Source organism: Hemitrygon akajei, chromosome 18 (assembly GCF_048418815.1).
Source record: "Hemitrygon akajei chromosome 18, sHemAka1.3, whole genome shotgun sequence".
NCBI classification, from domain to species: domain Eukaryota; kingdom Metazoa; phylum Chordata; class Chondrichthyes; order Myliobatiformes; family Dasyatidae; genus Hemitrygon; species Hemitrygon akajei.
In genome coordinates, this window is record NC_133141.1 from 52,105,064 (window position 1) to 52,124,020 (window position 18,957).

An 18,957-nucleotide genomic window follows, 5' to 3' on the forward strand; every position below is an offset into this window, starting at 1 on the left:
TCTCCTTCAAGGTCCGAGGGAATACCCTGTCAGGTCCTGGGGATTTATCTACTCTGATTTGCCTCAAGATAGCAAGCACCTCCTCCTCTTCAATCTGTATAGGTTCCATGACCTCCCTACTTGTTTGCCTTATTTCCATAGACTCTACGCCAGTTTCCTTAGTAAATACAGATACAAAAAAAACATTTAAGATCTCCCCCATTTCTTTTGTGTCCATACATAGCCGACCACTCTGATCTTCAAGAGGACAAATTGTATCCATTACTATCCTTTTGCTTTTAACATACCTGTAGAAGCTCTTTGGATTATCCTTCACCCTGACTGCCAAAGCTACCTCATGTCTTCTCTTAGCCCTCCGGATTTATTTCTTAAGTTTTTTTTGTACTTTTTATCCTCCTCAAGTACCTTATTTGCTCCCTGTTTCCTATACATGTCATACATCTCTCTCTCCTTCTTTATCAGAGTTCCAATATCCCTGGAGAACCAAGGTTCCTTATTCTTATTCACTTTGCCTTTAATCCTGACAGGAACATACAAACTCTGCACTCTCAAAACTTATCCTTTGAAGGCCTCCCACTTAGCAATCACATCCTTGCCAGAGAACAACCTGCCCCAATCCACGCTTTTTAGATCCTTTCTCATTTCTTCAAATTTGGCCTTTTTCCAGTTTAGAACCTCAACCCGAGGACCAGATCTATCTTTATCCATGATCAAGTTGAAACTAATGGTGTTGTGATCACTGGAACCAAAGTGTTCCCCTACACACACTTCCATCGCCTGCCCTAACTCATTACCTAATAGGAGATCTAAAATTGTATCCTCTCTAGTTGGTACCTTTACATTTTGATTTAGAAAACTTTCCTAGACACACTTTACAAACTCTAACCCGTCTAAACCTTTAACAGTATGGAAGTCCCAATCAATATGTGTAAGATTAAAATCCCTTATGCTTCCTGCAGTTGTCTGCTATATCTCTGCAGATTTGCTCCTCCAATTCTCGCTGACTATTGGGTGGTCTATAATACAACCCCATTCATGTGGTCACACCTTTCCTGTTTCTCAGCTCCACCCATATGGCCTCGGTAGACAAGCCCTCTAATCTGTCCTGCCTGAGCACCGCATCGGAACCCTGGAACATTGAGCTGCCAGTCCTGCCCCTCCTGTAGCCAAGTTTCACTAATGGCTACAATGTCATAATTCCATGTGTCAATCCACACCCTCAGCTCATCTGCCTTCCCCACAATACTCCTCACATTGAAATAGACACACCTCAGAAGATTATTACCACCACACACAAACCTTCTATTTGTGACTTAGCATGAACTTTTAACATCATTTATTTTCACCCCTGCTCCACTATCTACTCCCCTTTCAAATCTACTTTGTAGTTTAAACCCTCCCCAATAGCACTAACAAACTTCCCTGCAAGGATATTGGTCCCCCTGTAGTTCAGGTGTAACCCATCTCTCTTGTACAGGTCCCACCTGCCCCAGAAGAGGTCCCAATGATCCTGAAATCTGAAACCCTGCCCTCTACACCAGTTCCTCAGACACGCATTCATCCTCCAGAGCATCCTACTCTTACCCTCACTGGCACGTGGCACAGGTAGCAATCCTGAGATTACCACCCTTGAGGCCCTGCTTTTTAACTTCCTACCAAGCTCTCTATACTCACTCTTCAGGACCTCCTCACTCTTTCTTCCTACGTCATTGGTACCGATGTGTATCACGACATCTGGCTGCTCACCCTCCTATTTCAGAATGCTGTGCATGTGATCAGAGACATCCCTGACCCTGGCACCTGGGAAGTTCTTAGATAAGGGGCCCAAAACTGCTCACAATACTCCAAGTGAGGCCTCACCAGTGCCTTATAAAGCTTCATCATTACATCCTTGCTTTTATATTCTAGTCCTCTCAAAATGAATGCTAACATTGCATTTGCCTTCCTCACCACCAACTCAACCTGCAAATTAACCTTTACAGGATCCTGCACTACGACTCCCACGTCCCTTTGGACCTCTGATTTTTGAATTTTCTCGCCGTTTAGAAAATAGTCAACCCTTTCATTTCTTCTATCAAAGTGCATGACCATACACTTCCAGACATTGTATTCCATTTGCCACTTCTTTGGCCATTCTCCTAATACTTCTAAGTCCTTCTGCAGCCTCCTTGTTTCCTTAACGCTATTTGTACCTCCACCTGTCTTCATATCAACCGCAAACTTGGACACAGCGCCATCAATTCCATCATCAAAATCATTGATATATAATGTAAAAAGAAGTGGTCTCAACACTGATGCCAGCAGAACACCACAAGTCACTGGCAGCCAGCCAGAAAAGGTTCCCTTTATTCCACTTTCTGTCTCCTGCCAATCAGCCAATGCTGTATCCATGCCAGTACCTTTTCTGTAATACCATGGGCTGTCACCTTGTTAAGCAGCCTCATGTGTGGCACCTTGTGAAAGGCCTTCTGAAAATCCAAGTACAAAACATTCACCGATTCTCCTTTGTCTATCCTGATTATTTCCTGAGAATTCCAACAGATTAGTCGGGCAAGATTTTTCCTTATGGAAACCATGCTGACTTCGGCCTATTTTACCATGTGCCTACAGGTAACACAAAACCACATTTTTAACAATCGAATTCAACATCTTTCACCTTCCCCACACCCGCCCCCCCATGGCTTTTTTAGTTGCCTTCTGTTGGTTTTTAAAAGTGTCCCAATCCTCTAACTTTAGACTAATTTTTACTCTATTACATGCCCTCTCTTTTGCTTTTACGTTGGCTTTGACTTCCCGTGTCAGCCACCGTTGAGTCACCCTCCCTTTAGAATACTTCTTCTTTGGGATGTATCTATCCTGCGCCTTCCAAACTGCTCCCAGAAAATCTAGCCATTACCGTTCTGTTGTCATCCCTGCTAGTGTCCCCTTCCATTCAACTTTGGCCAGCTATTCTCTCATTCCTCTGTAATTCCCTTTACTCTACAATAATTCTGATACATCTAACTTTTGTTTCTCCTTTTCAAATTGCAGGGTGAATTCTATCATATTATGATCACTGCCTCCTAAGGCTTCTTCTACCTTAAGCTCCTGGATCAAATCCAGTTCATTACACAACACCCAATCCAGAATAGCTGATCCTTTTGTGGGCTCAACCACAAGCTGCTCTAAAAAGCCATCTTGCAGGCATTCTACAAATTCTCTCATTTGGGATCCAGCACCAACCTAATTTTCCCAAACTACCTGCATATTGAAATCACCCATGACTCTGTAGCATTGCCCTTTTGACAAGCCTTTTCTATCTCCCATTGTAATTTGTAGCCCACATCTGGCTCCTGTTTGTCAGCCTGTATATAACTTTCATTCGGGCCTTTTTACCCTTGCAGTTTCTTAACTCTACCAACAAGGATTCTGCATCTTCTGATCCTATGTCACTTCTTTCTAAGAATTTGACTTAATTTTTTACCAACTTAGCCACACCTCCCCCTTTGCCTGCCTGCCTGTCCTTTCAATACAATGTGTATCCTTGGATGTTAAGCTCCCAACTATAATTTTCTTTCAACCACAACTCAGTGATGCGCATATCATACCTGCCAATCTCTAACTGCGCTACAAGATCTTCTGCTTTATTCCGTGTACTGCGTGCATTCAAATATAAAACGTTCAATCCTGTATTCAACACCCTTTTCAATTTTGTCCCACTTTTACACTGCAACTCATCCCACTGACTGCAGTTTTGCCCTGTCCTTCATGACAATCTCGTCAAGTCAAGTCAAATCAACTTTTATTGTCATTTCGACCATAACTGCTGGTACAGTACATAGTAAAAATGAGACAACGTTTTTCAGGACCATGGTGTTACATGACACAGTACAAAAAACTAGACTGAACTACGTAATAAAAAAAAACACAGAGACAGCTACACTAGACTATAGACCTACACTGGACTGCATAAAGTGCACAAAACAATGCAGGCATTACAATAAATAATAAACAGGACAGTAGGGCAAGGTGTCAGTCCAGGCTTCAGGTATTGAGGAGTCTGATAGCTTGGGGGAAGAAACTGTTATATAGTCTGGTCGTGAGAGCCCGAATGCTTTTTCCCAGACGGCAGGAGGGAGAAGAGATTGTATGAGGGGTGCGTGGGGTCCTTCATAATGCTGTTTGCTTTGCGGATGCAGCGTGTAGTGTAACTGTCCGTGATGGCTGGAAGAGAGACCCCGATGATCTTCTCAGTTGACCTCACTATCCGCTGCAGGGTCTTGCGATCCGAGATGGTGCAATTTCCGAACCAGGCAGTGATGCAGCTGCTCAGGATGCTCTCAATACAACCCCTGTAGAATGTGATGAGGATGGGGGGGTGGGAGATGGACTTTCCTCAGCCTTCGCAAAAAGTAGAGATGCTGCTGGGCTTTTTTTGCTATGGAGTTGGTGTTGAGGGACCAGGTGAGTTTCTCCGTCAGGTGAACACCAAGAAATTTACGATCTCTACTGAGGAACCGTTGATATTCAGCAGGGAGTGGTCGCTCCATGCCCTCCTGAAGTCAACAACCATCTCTTTTGTTTTGTTCACATTCAGAGACTGGTTGTTGGCTCTGCACCAGTCCGTTAGCTGCTGCACCTCCTCTCTGTAAGCTGACTCGTTGTTCTTGCTGATGAGACCCACCACGGTCGTGTCATCGGCGAACTTGATGATATGGTTCGAGCTGTGTGTTGCAGCACAGTCATGGGTCAGCAGACCGAACAGCAGTGGACTGAGCACGCAGCCCTGGGGAGCCCCCGTGCTCAGTGTGATGGTGTTGGAGATGCTGCTCCTGATCCGGACTGACTGAGGTCTCCCAGTCAGGAAGTCTAGGATCCAGTTGCAGAGGGAGGTGTTCAGGCCCAGTAGGCTCAGCTTTCCAATCAGTTTCTGAGGGATGATTGTGTTGAATGCTGAACTGAAGTCTATGAACAGCATCCAAACGTATGTGTCTTTTTTGTCCAGGTGAGTTAGGGCCAGGTGGAGGGTGGTGGCAATGGCATCATCTGTTGAGCGGTTGGGATGGTACGCAAACTCAGGGGGTCCAGTGAGGGGGGCAGCAGGGTCTTGATATGCCTCATGACGAGCCTCTCGAAACACTTCATGATGATAAATGCAAGTGCAACAGGACGGTAGTCATTTAGGCAGGATCTCACTACACACTGCCTCTGATTCTAACCCAACAGCCCCATCCTCAGCCCTATCATTCTGGTTCCCATCTCCCTGCCAAGTGACTGTAGTTTAAGCCCTGCCCATCAGCTCCAGCAAACTTGCCTGCAAGGTTATCGGTCCCCTTTGAGTTCAGGTGTAACGCAGACCTTTTGTACAGGTCATACCTTCCCCAGAAGAGATCCCAATGATCCAGAAATCTGAGATCCTGCCCCCTGCACCAGTTCCTCAGACACGCATTCATCTGCCAAATCATCCTATTCTTACCCTCACTGGCATGTGGCACAGGCAACGATCCAGAGATTACTACCCTGGAGATCCTGTTTCTCAGCTTTCTACCTAGCTCCCCATATTCTCTCTTCAGGACCTCCTCCCTTTTCCTACCTATGTCATTAGACCAATATGTACCAAGACTTCTAGCTGCATACCCTTCCTCCTTAGAATGTTGTGGACCTGATCTAAGATATCCCTGACTCTGGCACCTGGGAGTCAACATAGCGTCCAGGTGTCTCCATCACACCCAGAGAATCTCATCTCTTCTCTAAATAAGGAATCCCCTGTTATGACCGTATTCCTGTTCTCCCCTCTTGCCTTCTGAGCCACAGCACCAGACTCAGTGCCAGAGACTCAGTCTGTGTGTCACTCCACCCCCCCCCCCCACTGCCTCCCCCGCTAAGTCATCGCCCTCAACAGTATCTCAAACGGTATGCTTATTATTGAAGGGAATGGTCACAGGTGTACTCTGAACTGGCTGTGCATTTCCCTCCTTCTCCTGACAGTCACCTAGTTACCTGTCTCTTGCATCTAGGGGTGACTACTTCCCTGTAGCTCCTGTCTATCACCTCCTGTATGATCCAAATGTCATTGAGTTGCAGCTTCAGTTCCTTAATATGTCCTCTGAGGAGCTGCAGCTCAGTGCACCTGGTGCCGAAGTGGCTATCCAGGAGGCTGGAGGTCTCCCAGAACTCCCATATCTCACACAAAGAACACAACACAGCCCCTAGAGCCATTCTCCCTGTTCTAACTGTGTAGTAACAGGCAAAGAATGAAGAATAAATAAGAAGAAGCTTACCAGATACGTACCTCACACAAGCGTGATGAGCCAAAGGTTCCCCACTCTAACACTGGGCCCACTCACACAATGGCTGTTCCACTTATGCCTACCTTATTTTTATTTGCCTTTCCCTCCTGTGCTGATCTGACTGTGACTGCACGGCTGAAATCCCGTGAAAGCTCCTTTATTGAAATTGTTCGCTCCCTGATCTGCATGAGGCCTCCTGCACCGATTCAACAGTGACTATGCTGCCAAAATCACGCTAAAGGTCCTTTACTGAAATCCTCTGTTTCCTGACCTGTGTGAGGCCTCCTGCGCCAATTCATAACTCCTTAAAAATGGAATACAATCCATAATTCCTTAAAAGTGGCATCAGATGTAGATGGGGCCATAAAGAAAGCTTTTGACACATTGACCTTCATTGTTCAAAGTAATGAATACAGGAGTTATGTTGAAGTTGTATAAGATCTTGGTGAGGCCTAAATTGGAGTATTGTGTGCAGTTTTGTTCACCTACCTACAGGAAAGATGCCAATAAGATTGAAAGAGTGCACAGAAAATTTACAAGTATGTTGCCAGGACTTGAGGTCCTCGAGTTATAGGGAAAGGTTGAATAGGTGAAGATTTTATTTCCTAGAGTGTAGAAGAATGAGGGGACATGTGACAGAGGTATACAAAATTATGAAGGGCATAGATAAGGTAAATACAAACAGGCTTTTTCCATGGAGATTGGGTGAGACTATAACTAAAAGTCAAGAGTTAACTCAAAGTCAAGGGTTAAAAGAGAAAAGTGAAATATTTTAAGGGACCATGAGGGGAAATTTCTTCACTGAGAGGGCACTGAGAATGTGGAATGAGCTGCCAGCAAAAGTGATGGATGTGGTTTTGATTTCAACATTTAAGAGGAATTTGGAATTTAAGAGGAATCCTACATGGATGGGAGGGGTATGGAGGGCTATGGTCTGGATCTGGGTCAAGAGAGTAGGTAGATTAATAGCTTGGAATGGACTAGATGGGCTGAAAGGCCTGTTTCTATGCTGTAGTGTTCTGTGACTCTATATTTCCATAACCTAATTATTTTTTTTGGTTATTTTATACTTAATGTAGATACCACAAGTTTTTCTGCCTCTGAATTTTCAGAAGTAATAATTCTAAATGTGTGATTTAGAATCAATGAGGGAACGTTGGATTAGACTGTATAATTGTTATTTCCTTGCAGTTTAACTTTCCTCTGTTTGCTTGTATTTTTATGTATTTACCTATATATATGCAATTGTTCAATGTGTTTCCTAGTGGGTACAGTTCTGTAGTCTAGAAGCTTCTTAGGTATCACATTATTTGAATAGGGGCTATCTGATTGGTTAACTCTTATCTACAAACTGTTAATGGAGTCTCTGTTATCTGTAGCATAAGAAGAGCAGAGCACGTTGGCTTTCTCTCTTTTCTTTGTTCTCCTTTCCTGCTGTCACCTTCTCTCTCACTACTCTCCTTTCCCAATCCCTTTGTTCTCTTAGTGCTTAATAAGCAATCATGCACAACAAGTTTCATGCCTCATTCTTAACTTCTGAAGAACCTTGGATCAAAAACATCACAATCTAATAATTTTAAATTCATTATATTAATCTCGATTTAATTACATTCATATTTTATAGCTAGTTCCTGTTATTAATTACATTGATATCAAGCTAAATTGATATCAAAGTTCTGCTTAGCATAATGATTACACTCAGCTGTACACAGAGCTTGAATATAAAAACATTATTCAAATTGATTATTTAACTTTGATTTAAAACTTTAGTTTAAGATGATAGATGATTGTTTATACCCCAATTACTTTCTCACAAATTTCTTCAGAACTGCAGGGGCAATTTTGCCTGATTATTTTGTAAAATACTTTGTTACCTGACCTCTGCCTGGCCTAGCCCTGTTCAATAGTGGTAATGGCTTCTGGCTGGAGCAGGAATTTTGCTTTAATCAGTGAAAGATTGATAGTGGGCGCCAGCTGGTCTTGATTTTCCGATTGAAAGTTGCAGCAATGATAAAGTGCCTCAGACTACCCAGTTTCAAAAAACAACATCACCATGTTCAGTTCTCATCTGCTCCATACTTAACGACTGGGCCAATTGTTCTTTTTTCAACGACCTTTGTTGCCAGTGAGCAAAGTAACTATTATAAAAGATTCACTGTTTAGAACCCTTACTGGATGATCATCCAAAATACTAATTCTATTCAGTATAGTCACTGGTTAAAGATTTATTAGCACTCATAATTCACCTCCATTGATAATTTCATGCCATCTTTATTCTAAACTCATACCAGAACAGAGCCACGGGCTTCCAAAAACTGCATAGCTTTGATGCATCTTTGAAGCAAGCATAGCAAAAAAGCCGGGAATATTTTGAGTAAAACTATTCCCCTTTAACAAGCAATTAATATTGTCTACCAAATTGTTACCCTAAATAAATAAGTAGATGCATCACAAAGGATACACCACTAAGGTTGCCTCATATATACAGTGTGTCTTCAATTAACAGCACTCATAATTTAGTTAGGCAAGCCTGATATCACTGCATTTTAGTCTCCTACACGTTAGAATTGTCATTATCATAACTTAATTAATCTTGACAATACTGCAATAGCTGTGTGTGTATATATACTGAGCAAAAAGAAAGAGATCACAGTGCAGAATAATGGTGCGCCAATGACCTTGAAATGACACCATAAACAAAGACCTGATCTGTCTACACCAAAAGATGCTGAACATCCAAAGGTGTACTTAATGAAAGGAGGACTCCCTAGTGACCAATCCAACATTTACTCTTTCAATTGACACCACCAGAAACAGATTAACTGGTAGTTCAGCAGCACATTAAGATTAATATATGTTAAAGATTAATTTGCTTATTGACATCTCTGGATCCCCAGATGAAATCAGCAAAGCCAGGTTTAATTTCTCCAAGGTGTTCTAGCTTTGAGGAAGGGCTGAACCAGCTCCATTCATCAGCAGTAACTGCAAGGATGACATTAGACCTCCCAAGCAAGGATAACAGTAACACCCGAAGACAAATGAAAAAAGAAGCAATGTTTTGTCAATAATTTACTGCCAAAATCAGCCATGGCTAATAAAGCAGCAAAATCAAAAGGAGATAATTGATCCCCTAAATTTGCCTGTGATTGTCAAATGAATTAACACAAATGTGCACCTGTATTAGTCATGTGTACCACGACAAACAGAAAGTATATTACTGAAACAATTTTGGGCCCATGAACTTCCAGAAACAAAATTATATACACCCACTGGCCACTTTATTTGGCATACATTTACACCTACTCAATAATGCAAATATCTAATCAGCCAATCATATGGCAGCAACTCAATGCCTAAAAGCATGCAGACATGGACAAGAGGTTCAGTTGTTCGGACCAAACACCAGAATGGCAAGAAACGTAATCTAAGTAACTTTGACTGGAATGATTGTTGCTGCCAGACTGAGGATTTTTATGCATAACAGTCTCTGGAGTTTACAAAGAATTGTGTGAAAAACAAAATCAATAAGTGAGCAGCAGTTTTGTGGTCAAAACACTTTGTTAATGAGTGAAGTCAGAGGAGAATGGTCAAACTGGTTCAAGCTGACAGGAAGGCGAGAATAACTCAAATAACCACAGTGGTGTGCAGAAGAGCATCTCTGAATACAACATTCTACATTCACATTCTACAGGGGTTGTATTGAGAGCATCCTGAGCAGCTGCATCACTGCCTGGTTTGGAAATTGCACCGTCTCAGATCGCAAGACCCTGCAGCGGATAGTGAGGTCAGCCGAGAAAATCATCAGGGTCTCTCTTCCCACCATCACGGACATTTACACTACACGCTGCATTGGCAAAGCAAACAGCATTATGGAGGACCACATGCACCCCTCATACAAACTCTTCTCCCTCCTGCCGTCTGGGAAAAGGCACCGAAGCATTTGGGCTCTCACGACCAGACTATGTAACAGTTTCTTCCCCCAAGCTATCAGACTCCTCGATACCCAGAGCCTGGACTGACACCTTACTGCCCTATTGTCTTGTTTATTATTTATTGTAATGCCTGTACTGTTTTGTGCACTTTATGCAGTCCTGGGTAGGTCTGTAGTCTAGTGTAGTTTTTTTTTGTCTGTGTTGTTTTTAAATAGTTCAGTGTAGTTTTTGTACTGTTTCATGTAGCATCATGGTCCTGAAAAACGTCGTCTCATTTTTACTATGTACTGTACCAGCAGTTATGGTCGAAATGACAATAAAAGTGACTTGACTTGACTTGAACACGTTGAACCTTACAGTGCATGGGCTAAAGCAGTAGAATACCATGAACATATAGAAATACAGGGGGTACCTAATAAAGTAGCCACTAAGTGTACAAGATTTCATAGGAAAGTTTCATAGATACCTATGGAATCACATAATTTGCGCAAAAATATCCAAATGTATCTAACGCATTCCAAGTTGTATGCAGTACAATCTCATTTCTTTGTAATTATGCTGCATAATCTAAGACCTCTTATATAACTTGGGGAGGAGGTTCCCCTGTGTAGTATTGTACAGTGATACACCAAGTTTTCCGTTACTCGGGTGGCATCCTGGTGCACGTTAAGCATCTCTGGCAACAAGATCTTTGGCTAAATGGCGTCAGCTGCCTAACTGGGAAGTGCTTAATTTTCCTCTCCTCTCCTCTCAGGACCCCAACTGCATTATAGTCAAACAAGTTCCTCTTCAGGAATCTTTCCATTTGGGTTTATTGTGGCCAGAGAGGGAGACAGGTTGAACCTATTGACGTTGCCACACTTGGATTTTGCATACTGGGACTAAGCTTCTCCAGAGGCAGCCACACAATAAGAAGGCTATCAGGATCAGTTCAAATTTGGAGGGATGGAGGGCAGATCTTCCCTCCTTTAAGTCATGTCCCCTAATCTCAGCTCAAAACACAAAGTCCACGTCTTGAACCTGGAGTTACAGGAGAACGGTTACAGAGGAATACAAACCAGGCTCACTCATCTCTCGTACAGAAAGATGACTAAAACATTTATTCTAGGCTCTATATCATCACAACCACCCAAATACTTTGATTTACATTTCACCATTGCAAATAATTCACGTAACATCGTGACTTCATTGCTGGCAAGCTATTAGGCATTATTTACATTGCAAGGCTGTCAATTCCATACCCTCCCACACAAGTTTCTAATGAGCATTTTAGAGTGTGCACAATGACAGTGCTTTGATGATTTCTCTCAACCCTCCCTCCTCCCCACGATCTGCAGTGAGCAAGTCTTCAAAGCACAAGCAGCAATTTCTTCAAATATCAAGTTTAATTTCCTGCAGAGAAGCTCTCGTTGCCAGCCTGTAGCTGTCAATTTCATTCTGTGCCATTGTTCAGAAGCACTCTGCTCCATTAATAGCTGAGATTTCTGACAATTATTTCATTGTTTTACCTTTTCAACTTATTCTTTGAAAGTTAAAATTGTTACACTCCAAAGAGTTCACTTCTTTTAAGATCTTTGTGCAAAATATACCAGTGATAAACTTTTAAATTTGTTGGAATTGCAGTGTTCTCACAAGTATTTAGTATGTACATTACACAAATACAAGGGCCTGAAAGTGCAGTGAAAATCCAATAGTTAAGAGAACTTCTGTGACATTTCTTAACAGAAGCATTAACAGCGGAGGCAAGGAGAGGCACAGGCCCCAAATAATCTTACAAAGAAATGTACCTTGTCATCTTAAGGTCACTTCCTCCCACCAAAGGCCAGCGATTTGAAATTCCAATGCAGAGCCTGTATTTGTGTTGACATCCAAAATCACTGTCTCCTGTCTTGCAGCATACAGAGCTACCGTGCCTTATTGCCTCACAAACTGGAAACATCTACCCCCGCCCCCCCCCCCCCCCAACTTTATGAGACCTACAATGTTGCCGCTTCCTTGAAAATCCTGTTCCTGCAGGGTACAGTTTTTAGATACAAGGTAGATTTTGCTTGGTAATGGAGCTGTATGTAAGTCACAAATCCCATTCTTATTATCACCCAGGCCACTGTTTCACCTGCTCTTGTACATTCCCTTTTATTTTCAGGTCCTAAGTAATTAACACTCGTCTCTGGAAGACACAGAAAATCAATAATAAACAATAAGATTTTTAAATAAGAATGGAATACAGTTTGTTTAAGTTATTATGCATGTCAATGTCGTCGGTATCAATATGCTAACATAAGTTCTTCATGAGGAGGGGAAATCATGTTCTCTAAGTCAGATGCAGGAATTATTTATGGCATGTTACCTCAGCACTCCCTCTGGGCAGCTCTTTATTTATTAATACACCTCAATGCTAATTTATAATTGAACAAGTTATTCTTTTCACTTTTGGCACAAATCAGTGAAAATAAGAAGATAGAATGCTAACTTAATTTGTAAAATAACCTTGCATTCGTTCTTTCCCCTAACTGCAAACAATAAAAGATCATCCCACCAACCCAAGAAGTCATGTCTTATGGTTGACCAAATTCCACTGTGATATACAACTGCAATAATACCATAAATATTTGACATAATATCACTGTTACTGACACAAACCTATTGTATGACGCCATTGCCACCACCCTCCACCTGGTCCTAACCCACCTGGACAAAAAAAGACACATACGTTCGGATGCTGTTCATAGACTTCAGCTCAGCATTCAACACAATCATCCCTCAGAAACTGATTGGAAAGCTGAGCTTACTGGGCCTGAACACCTCCCTCTGCAACTGGATCCTAGACTTCCTGACTGGGAGATCTCAGTCAGTCGGGATCAGGAGCAGCATCTCCAACACCATTACCCTGAGCACGGGGGCTCCCCAGGGCTGTGTGCTCAGTCCACTGCTGTTCACTCTGCTGACCCATGACTGTGCTGCAACACACAGCTCGAACCACAGCATCAAGTTCGCCAATGATACGACTATGGTGGGTCTCATCAGCAAGAACGATGAGTCAGCTTACAGAAAGGAGGTGCAGCAGCTAATGGACTGGTGCAGAGCCAACAACCTGTCTCTGAATGTGAACAAAACAAAAGAGATGGTTGTTGACTTCAGGAGGGCATGGAGCCACCACTCCCTGCTGAACATCGATGGCTCCTCGGTCGAGATCGTAAACAGCAACAAATTTCTTGGTGTTCACCTGACGGAGAATCTCACCTGGTCCCTCAACACCAGCTCCATAGCAAAGAAAGCCCAGCAACGTCTCTACTTTCTGCGAAGGCTAAGGAAAGTCCATCTCCCACCCCCATTCTCATCACATTCTACAGGGGTTGTATTGAGAACATCCTGAGCAGCTGCATCACTGCCTGGTTTGGAAATTGCACCATCTCGGATCACAAGACCCTGCAGCGGATAGTGAGGTCAGCTGAGAAGATCATCGGGGTCTCTCTTCCTGCCATCACTGACATTTACACTACACGCTGCATCTGCAAAGGAAACAGCATTATGAAGGACCCCATGCACCCCTCATACAAACTCTTCTCCCTCCTGCCGTCTGGGAAAAAGCACCAAAGCATTCGGGCTCTCACGACCAGACTATGCAACAGTTTCTTCCCCCAAACTATCAGACACCTCAATACCTGAAGCCTGGACTGACACCTTGCCCTACTGTCCTGTTTATTATTTATTGTAATGCCTGCATTGTTTTTGTGCACTTTATTCAGTCCAGTGTAGGTCTGTAGTCTAGTGTAGCTTTCTCTGTGTTTTTTTTATTACGTAGTTCAGTCTAGTTTTTTGTACTGTGTCATGTAACACCATGGTCCTGAAAACCGTTGTCTTGATTTTACTATGTACTGTACCAGCAGTTATGGTCGAAATGACAATAAAAGTGACTTGACTTGACTTGTACGTTCTAAGTAATCTTTTTGGGCACCAGACAGTGTAACCTTTCCAATTAAGTGACATGGCTAATGTTTCCAAATAAACCTTTTGATGCTTTCAATCAACTTACTGGAAATGCCGATCCTGGGGTTACTCTTCCTAATACTTAAAAACAAAAAATGCTTGTTTCTTGGAGAAATATCCCTCTGTCCCCTGCTCATTCACGTCAAGATGCCTCTTAAATGTTGTTACTCTTCCTGCTTCCATCATCTCTCTGACAGCTCATTCCAAATACAACTACTCTGCATGAAAAATGTACCCTTTAGATCTCCTTAATCCCCCTGCCCCTCACTGCTTCCGGTACCACACCTACGGGAGACAGGTACTAAATATCTAAACTATCTATTGCCTCTCATAATTTTAGATACATCTATCATTCACCTTCTTCAGTCCAGAGAAAACAGACCAAGGTGATCCAATTTCTCCTGATAACTCAATCCTTCCAATCCAGCAAACATACTTGTGAGCAACACACACAAAATGCTGGTGGAACACAGCAGGCCAGGCAGCATCTATAGGGAGAAGCACTGTCGACGTTTCGGGCCGAGACCCTTCGTCAGGACTGGAGATCCAGAGCAGGCAGAAGACCGGAGTGGGGTGTCCATGAAGAGGAGGAGGGTTGAAGACAAGAGAAGGGGTCATCGGTGGGTGTGGGAGAGTCCTTGCTGAAGAAGTAAGCTTGAAGATGGAGCCGGTGGAAGAAGAGTCCAGCGTCATGGCGTACACGGAACTTGCTGAGGTGTGGACGACGGGGGACAAAGGTGAGGCCCTTACTGAGGACAGAGCGCTCTGCCTCAGAGAGTTGGAGGTCGGAGGGGTTGGTAAAGACCCAGCACGGATGAGAGCTGGGATCAGAGGAGGGAGGGGGGAGGTTGGTGGTGACAGTGGAGAGGAGAGGGTTGCAGTGAGAGGAAGATGGAGCCTCTGAGGGTCCAGGAGCTGACGGTGGGATCTGAGGGAGAGGGGATTGCAGAGAGGTGGTGGGGGAAGGGGAGACAGGAGTCACAATCGCAGCACGTGAAGACCCGGCCTGGAGTTCAAGGCTGGAGTCGCAGTTGGAGGCTGCACAATCGCTTTGAAGGTGTCCATGGTCATTGGAACCTGCATTGATGGTGCTAGAGTCCAGGTTTTGAATATGCCGTGGGTTGCTGGGGTCACGGAGATCGATGGCGGGGGCCGCGATCCAAAGTTCATGCCCGCTAGTGGCAGAGCCAGTAGGCTCTGGGGTCTGCAGATGGAAGATCTTGTGATCCTTGCAGGACGTGACAAAGTCAAAGAAACGGCGATTGCACACATGGATCTGACAGAGGGTGAAATAACGGGCAGGTCCATTACAAACGGAGAAAAAGGTGTCCCGGAGGTGTGGAAGGGATTGTGATAGGGACGCCAGGTACCTTCTCATGGTGGAGAGTGTCGCCCTCAGAGCTCGACGGGAGAAACAACGGGAGGCAGAATCAATTAAATGTGGGTACCTGGGATCCTCAGAAGGTCCAAATTGAGAGGCTCAAAAACGAATCCTGAAGCCAACTGGAGCCAGTTGGCAGCGGAGACATGTTCCTAAGAAGGATATATGGCTGTGGTAATGGGTCTGGGTGAGTGTGTGGTCGAAAAGTTGAAGGGCCGAAGAAATTATAGATGGGGAGCAGTGAAAGAGTCCTGATGAAGGGTCTTGGCCCGAAACATCAACAGTGCTTCTTCCTATAGATGCTGCCTGCATTCCACCAGCATTTTGTGTGTGTGTTTCTTGAATTTCCAGCATCTGCAGATTTCCTCGTGTTTGTGTTTTTAAACATACTTGTGAATCTTTTCTGTATCCTCTCTAATTTAATCACAGAATTTCTCTAGTGTGGTGACCACATACCCAGTTTAAAAGCTAGGTCTTTCTTATACACAAAATACTCTGCAGATGCTGGGGTCAAAGCAACACGTACAACACGCTGGAGGAACTCAGCAAGTCGGGCAGCATCCGTGGAAATGAACAGTCAACGTTTCGGGCCGAGACCCTGAGTCCTGAGTCCAGCTTGTTGTGCATGTAGGTCTTTCTTATGCCTCCTGTTTGTTTACAATTGATGGATGCTGGTGAGGCGGAACAATCTTTAGCATGTGCAAAAGGATTTTGCTGTTGTCTTACCAACAGGAGCAAGTCACTCATGGTCTGTCTTCTCTGGAATAACATCTCAAGATGATTGACGCAAAGACGATCATGTGGTGTACTTTCCACCATGTCCCAAAACATTGTTACGAATGTGCCACAACTCTGAGGGGCCGAAGGGTACCAAGTAGCCCCCTCCTTTTTGAGAATCGCAAGATCGCTATTAATTCGGGTCTGGGACCCAGGAAATGAGAGAGAGACGTCCAGAATACACAAGGCTTGGAATGTGTCCTGGCCTCAGCAAGGCGGAACCATTGATAACGGCTATTGTCTCTTGGAGACGGAATTGTGTATTGAGTACTGTACTATTCATTGAAGCCCTCAGGGAATGACCAGAGTGGGCTGGTTGAGGGATTGCATCATCCCAACCTGATTGACATCTGAGACCCCATGAGTAAGGATAAAAGAGGGTCTGGGGAACAACCCCTTTAGACGCACCAGGAGAAACGCTAGAAATCCCGTGACAGCGTTTAATAGCTACAGCCGGTGGGGGCTCGCGTGCGTCCTTTTCCCTTACCTGGGAATTGGCGGGATCGCCACGGAAGACGGCTTAGCTAAAGAAAAGGCCAAACCCACGAAACACCAAGGATCGAAATCATAAAAAGGAAAAGCTGGCAAGTTTCTAAAATCTGTCTCTCTCCAACCAAAAGGCTGCAGCCTGAATGAACTGAGTGACTTTTATATTTCCATCGGACAATACATTATCCCCTAGACAACGATAGAGCTTATTTCTTATTGATTATTATTATACCCGCACTTTTAGATTTAGTATTGACGACGTAGATTATCTGTATGTTTGCATTGATATTATTTTGTGTATTTTTACCAATAAATACTGTTAAAAATAGTATCATCAGACTTCAATGGACCTCTCTATCATTGCTGGTAAGTGACCCAGTTACGGGGTTCGTAACAACTTGGGGATCTCGTCTCAAGATTTGATACCAAATTGGAGGGCCAGTGAATCGGGCTTGTAAGTCCAAACTTGGATCTGGTTGCGCGGGTAGCCAGACGGGAAACCAGCAAAGATGGACGTGGATGAATTTATAGAAAACCCGACTCTGGAGGCGCTAGAGGCGGCCACAAAGTCGGACTTGATAAATATTGCGAAAGGACTAAACCTTGCAGAGGTGAGGTTGTCAATGAAAAAGCGGGAGGTGCGGAGGGCCATAACTCAGTATTATATTGTGAAGAATGTGTTTTCAGCTGAGGTATTGGAAAATATCCCTGAAAAGGTACCAGCTAGTGGGACGGCTCAGTTAGAGTTGGAGAAATTAAGGTTGGAACATGAAATTAAGTTAAAGCAGCTGGAAGCAGCTGAGAAGGAAAAAGAAAGAGCCGAAAAGGAAAAGGAGCAGGAAAGAGCTGAGAAACAAAGGGAGCATGAAATTCAGTTAAAACAGCTGGAAGCAGCTGAAAAAGAGAAACAGAGGCAACATGACTTGGATATGGAGAATTTAAGGCAAGAGTGAAGAGTTCAAGGGTCAGACCGAGAGGAGCGGTTTAATGTTAGTCGGGAGTTGAGGTTAGTACCTCCGTTTGAGGAAACGGATGTTGATAGTTATTTCTTGCATTTTGAAAAGGTGGCAGTGAATCAGAAGTGGCCCAAAGATCAGTGGGTGGCATTGTTACAAAGTGTGTTAAAAGGGAAGGCACAACGGGCATATGCGGCGTTGTCCATGGAGGAGGAGGAGTCTGAGAATTATGAGGGAGCAAAAGAGGCCATTCTTCAGGCCTACGAATTGGTACTTGAGGCCTATAGACAAAAGTTCAGAAATTTAAAGAAAGGGTGGAATCAGATGTATGCAGAGTTTGCCTATGAGAAGGGTGTGCTCTTGGATTGCTGGTGTGCAGCAGAAATAGGGGAAGAAGGTTTTTGGCGTCTCAGGGAGTTAATTCTGATTGAGGAATTTAAAGGTTGTGTTTCGGATGATATCCGGATATATTTGAATGAGAAGCCGAATAAGTCCATCTCCGAATTTGCTAGGTTCGCAGATGAATATGCCCTAACCCACAAGACAAAGTTTTCCTCGAATAAAAGTTACCAGAGAGACCGTGGGAACGGTAGAGAAAGCCCGCCGTCTGAGGCAGAGGTCCCGCCGGGAGCTAGTGGTAAGATTGAGGAGGAGAGGCAAGACGGCAGGAGAGGTCCTGGCTTGACCTGTTTTAATTGTGGAAAGGGGGGACATATTGCATCTAGGTGCCTTGCTCCAAGGAAGGAGACAGGAAAATGGAAAGCAGCAGTCCCTATAGGATGTGCTGTGGTAATCAGTAAATCGACGAGAGAGCCCCAGGTAGACAGAGTACGAGAAGGGTCTGAGAAATGTATTTCAAAAGGAACCGTGTCTGTGAGAGAGGGAGACACATCAGTTCCAGTGCGGATCTGGAGAGACACGGGAGCTGAACTGTCATTGATTAGCAGTAAGGTACTGGATTTTGGTCGCAAGACAGGAATGGTAGCTTTGAGAGGAATAGGAAAAGGGACAGAAGCGGTGCCCTTGCATAGGATCATTATAAATTGTGATCTGGTATCTGGACCAGTTGAAATAGGGGTGCGATCAGAATTCCCGAGAACTGATGTAGACCTCCTTCTGGGTAATGATTTAGCCGGTGGTAAGGTTTGGTCAGCAATGAAGCTGAC